We start from the raw sequence: 5602 nt of genomic DNA on the forward strand, positions 1-5602 counted from the left end.
CCAGTGTCTGGTGTCAGTTGTTACTTCATAGAATCATAGAAGTCGGGTTGGAAGGGACCTTGTAGATCTTCAAGCCTGACCCCCTGCCTGGGCAGGAGGAAAACTGGGCTCAAATGACCCCAGCCTGGTAGGCATCAAGCCTCTTCTTAAAGACCCCCAGGGTAGGAGCCAGCACCACTTCCCTTGGAAGTCAGTTCCAGATCCTAGCCGCCCTGACAGTGAAGTAGTTCTTACGGCTGTCTAATCTAAACCTACTCTCCAACAACTTGTGGCCATTATTCCTTGTTATCCTAGGGGGGCGCTAGGGGAAACAAAGTCTCCCCCAAACCTTTCTGGTCCCCCCTAGTGAGTTTATAGATGGTCACCAGGTCCCCCCTCAGCCTTCTTCTCCTGCACCCTGCACTTGTCAGTATTGAAACGCATCCTGTTTGTGTTAGCCCACCCCTGCAACCTATCCAGGTCTTGCTGCAGTCTTTCCCTCCCTACTAGCATGCCCACCTCACCCCAAATTTTGGTCTCATCAGCAAATTTGAACAGGTTGCTTTTCACCCCGTCATCCAAATCGCTGATAAAGAAATTGAACAGTGCAGGCCCAAGGACCGAGCCCTGGGGGACTCCACTGCCCACTTCCCCCCAGGTCGAATATGACCCGCCCCGCAGGCTGCCATGCGGCCGTCCAAGCTGTTTTCTGAGGCCTGAGGTGTTGCAACGGGAAACAAAAGTAAATACTGTACTTTCATTTTGGGGGGGGATGTGATACTGCTTCCTGTGAGGTCTTTGAATATGGATCACCGGCCCACTGGGTGATAAAAAGTTCATGATCCAGCCCCACATTCAAAAAGGTTGGACACCCCTGGTCTGGAGTGAGAGAAGGTGAGATGAACTAGAGGTGAACAGACAGTGCACCAGATCCCATTCCACTGATTAGACAGCTAAAAGGATTTAGGCCCCTAAATGTAATGCTGTTCCACCCCACTGAAGTCCCTGAAGAACTGTTAATGCAAAAGGTAGATGTGTGCCCCACACTTGTTGCTTTCAGCGACTCATCCTTGAAGCTCAGGTGCTGGCATGGTACAAAAGGAAATGTGCTAATATTTTTTTCATGGACTTGAGCAGGTGGAAATAGGTTGCCACTTAGGTGCCCAAGTCCAGGTAGATGCCTAAAGGGTGGAATAGGACCTGGCCCAATGTCTTTGTCACTGTGGAAGGACAACTGCGGAGCAGGGTTGAAGAGCATCAGCAAGAGGGATGGGAGTGCAGAGCATCAGCAAAGCTGTGGGGAACAGAAAGGTTGACAAAGGACTAGAATAGCAAGGAAGCCCAGTCCCCTGTTACCTGCACTCACTGCCACCATAGGATTGGCATCCTCCTCTTTTGATCTGGCACCACTGGACCACCCCTGGCCAGGTACTGGCCCATGGGGCTTGGGCCCTGTGTTGTAAGGAGGAGCAGCAACCAGGTAGAGCTGGTCAGAATCCCTCCATCAGGCTGAGGGATTCAAGTGCCCCTGGCTCTGAGAGCACAGATATCGCAGCAGCAGGGAAACAAAGCTGCAAACTCACTGCAGAGCAATGGAGCAAGATATCACTAATAATACTTACCAGTAGTGGTCAAAGTGAAGGTTTCACCTTCAAAGCCCTTTGAACACAGCCTGCCCAGAAGATGGGTGTGCCCTGATGAGGAAACTGAGGCACTGCAGGGGAAGTGACTGCCCTAAGTGGCAATGCTGAGGCTTGATCAAAGGAGTTCATGGTTCCCAGCTTTGTCTTTAGACCATGAAAATCTGCTCTGTGCAGATGGCTCCTAGCTGAGCTCCCAGCATGCTCTATGCCAGGTTTCCAGGTTCTGTCAAAGGAAGCCTTGCCAGAGTTCTCAGAATGACCTATCCAGTGCCATGGGTCCTGGCTCATCACAGGCTAGAGCTACCATGGGCACAGGCTATGAGCGGGATGGATGGACATCTCCAGCCAGGATACAGGGAACTGGGGTCATCTGAGATGTCTTCCCTTAGATTCCCAGAGGAAGGGAATCTGGGGACTGCCCCCTATCCTGATCTGCCACCATCCCTGGGTAGGGTGGTTGGACTCAGGCTGGGTCCATGACCTAGAGTAAAAGGCACTCTGGGCAGGCTGAAGTTTATCCTGCATCCAGCAAGGACAGGGTGGCAAGACTGGGTGCACCCTGTGGGGCAGGGGGGGCTGAGCCCCTGAATGCCTGTCCCTGCAAAATTGGACGAGCCAAAGAGGGACAGTCCAGAGTTTTTTAGTTCCAGGCTGGTGCCAAAAAGGCAGGAAGTCAGAACACCTGTTGACAGCAAATGTTGAAAATCTCACATTACATTCCACAGGAGGCCAGAGCAGCTCCCAGCCCACACGTACAGGATCAAGGGATACAGGGATTGCAGCATCACTGAAATGTAGCTACCTCTGTGTGGAGCAGAGCATTAATGCACAGCAGCACAACGTAGTGGTGGCACAGCCACTGAAACTGCAGGGGAAATCTAGGGAGGGGGAACATGAAGCCCGAGGATCAGCCTGCCTGGAACCTGAGACTGACAGGGATTGCTCCCAAAAGGTAGACAGCCTGGATCAATCTCAGATCACTGTGAGATCTGCCAGCAAGGTGCCTACAGATGTCTCAAGAATGGCTCTGGGGTTGCGACCAAGGCCAGAACACTCCTTTCATCTCTGACCTGTGGATCACCAGCTTCTCCTGTTCCTGCCTGTTTACTCCACCTTGTGTCTCTGCCAAAGGGTGCTAACTAGGGTGAAGCTGCAGCCACTGCTGACCTGCAACCCCCAGACTCAGCTCCCACACCTACTTACTCACCAGCCTAAACCAACAGGCCCAGGGAGAGGGGATGGGACTGCAAGTGTACTGCGAGCCAATGAGCCTTCTAAGATAGGACCAGCTGGGGCTCTTCTCATGCACTCTCACTTCCCGTAACCTCAGGCCAATCCCTCCAGTCCCTCTGAGTTTGACCATCTCCCTACTGTTGTGCGGCTGTCACATAGGATGGAGAGAAAGGGATGAGAGGGCAGAGCTAGTAGGAAAGGCTGTAGTGGTGCATGGGATTCTTCTGTCCTAAGTACAAGACTTTGCACTTGCCTTGTTGAACCTCAGGAGTTTTCTTTTGGCCCAGTCTTCCAATTTGTCTTGGTCACTCTGAATCCTAGCCCTACCCTCCAGTGTATCTTCTACTCCCCACAGCTTGGTGTCATCCACAAACTTGCTGAGGGTGCAACCCATCACACCTTCCAGATCATTAATGAAGATATTGAACAAAACTGGCCTCAGGACTGACCCCTGGGACACTCCACTAGATACTGGCTGCCAACTAGACATTGAGCCATTGATTACTACCTGTTGAGCCCAACAATCCAGCTAGTTTTCTATCCACCTTACAGTCCATTCATTCAACCCATACTTTCTCAGCTTGCTTGGAAGAATGCTGTGGGAGACAGTATCAAAACCCTGCTAAAATCAAGGTATATAACTTCCACTGCTTTCTCCGCATCCGCAGAAACAGTTATCTCATCATAGAAAGCAATCAGATTGGTCAGGCATGACTTGCCCCTGTTGAATCCCTGATGACTGTTCCTAATCACCTTCTTTTCCTCCAAGTGCTTAGAAATAGATCCCTTAAAGACCTGCTCCATGATTTTTCTGGGGACTGAGATGAGGCTGACTGGTCTGTAGTTCCCTGGATCCTCCTTTCCTTTCTTAAAGATGAACAGTATATTTGCCCTTTTCCAATCATCTGGGACCTCCCCCAATCACCATGAGTTTTCAATAATAATGGCCAACAGCTCTGTAATCATATCAGCCAACTCCCTCAGCACCCTCAGATGCATTGCATCTGGCCCCATGGACTTGTATCTGTTCAGCTTTTCTAAACAGTCCCTAACCTGTTCTTTCATCACTGAGGGCTGCTCACCTTCTTCCCAAACTGTGCTGCCAGGTGCAGTAGTCTGGGAGCTCACCTGCCTGTGAAGACTGACATAAAAAAGGTATTGAATACTTCAGCCTTTTCCTCATCATCTGTCACTAGTTTGCCTCCCCCATTCAGTACAGGACCCGCACTTTCCCAGACCCTCCTCTTGTTACTGACATACTTGTGGAAACCCTTCTTGTTACCCTTCACATCCCTTGCTAGCTGCAACTCCAATTGCACTTTGGCCTTCCTGACTTCATCCCTGCATGCCCAAGCAATGCTCTTATACTTCTCCCAAGTGTAAAGCTCACTGAAGAGTTTGTTCAAGCTCACTGAAGAGTTCTCTGCTAAGCCAAGCTGGTCGCTTGCAACATTAGCTATTCATCTTGCACATCAGGATGGTTTGTTCCTGTGCCATCAGTGAAGTTTCTTTAAAATACAACCAGTTCTCTGGGACTCCTCTTCCCCTCAGACTGGTCTCCCAGGGGATTCTGCCCATCCATCCCCTTCAATAAGCTGTCCCTCTTGGTGTCCCCTCAGGGCCATACTACCAGTACCAGTGCAGTTTTGGTTTTCTACTGGGGGGGAGGGCGGGGACCATTGGCCATGGATGGGGGAGGTGCAAATGTAAGCATTGGTTCCTGGGTGCCAGAGACCCACGCTACACCACTGGTGTTTCTGCTTCTAACTCACAGATGATTTAGCTGCTGACCAGTCAATGCCCCAGCCCAGACACTGGTGATTAAATCCCATGGACACCCTGCCTTTTTTCAGTTGTTACTCACACCTTCTACATGCCCGGTGTTTGGGCAATGGCTGCTGTTGTTCCAGATGCCTGGCTCTCTGAAGGAGCTTGCTTCTTCCATATTGCCAGAATGACAGGCAGCCAGTTCCTCCTTGCACCAAAGACTGTGATTGCCCCAGGACTGAAGACACTCTAGTTGGGAGCTACCAGTGTGCCCCAGCACAGAACCAGCACTAACAGAGCCTAACCCTCAGTAAGCTCTTGCTGCAGAGCTGGGGAGTGTGGGCAGCATTTTCATATTACATTATAGGATTTCTACATAGTTTAAATGGTGCCAGTCTCTTCATCGCTCTTCATGAATGGCCACAAGTGGTTTGCTGGTGTCCTAGCTTGTGCCCAAATATGAATAATACTAGGGCACATATTGCTCCCTCCCGACTGCTGCTCTATAATGTTCATCCTAATTCCTCTGTGGCTATGTTTCCAAGGTGGCCCGCTGAATGTGAAGAATCCTATGGAAACTTTCCAGCTGCCATTGGATGGTGGGGAACTGGGAGGGGTGAGGTTTGTGGAACCCCAGCATCTTACAAACTCTCTGAAACACTTTGGAGTCAAAGTTTCTCCATTAACTAGTGTGCAGCTCACCAAGACCCCCATATCTAGTGAAGAACTCACTGGCCAGGACCTCTGCTACTGTCACAGCCACTTGGGTCCATACTGGGGGAGGTTCAGCCTGTTTTGGGAAATGATCTATTGCAGCCAGCAAATTTGCCAGCCTCTATCTCCAGTAAAGGCCCAAACACTTTAACACTAATGTGGTTCAATGGTGCCCCGCTGGGGATCTGCCAATCAAAAGGAACCCTACCTTACCATGCAAGCATCATGTTTCATGCACCAACTTCCTATGTCCTGCCCAGCAGGAA

This window comes from Alligator sinensis, unplaced genomic scaffold (genome assembly GCF_000455745.1).
Source record: "Alligator sinensis unplaced genomic scaffold, ASM45574v1 scaffold1181_1, whole genome shotgun sequence".
NCBI classification, from domain to species: domain Eukaryota; kingdom Metazoa; phylum Chordata; order Crocodylia; family Alligatoridae; genus Alligator; species Alligator sinensis.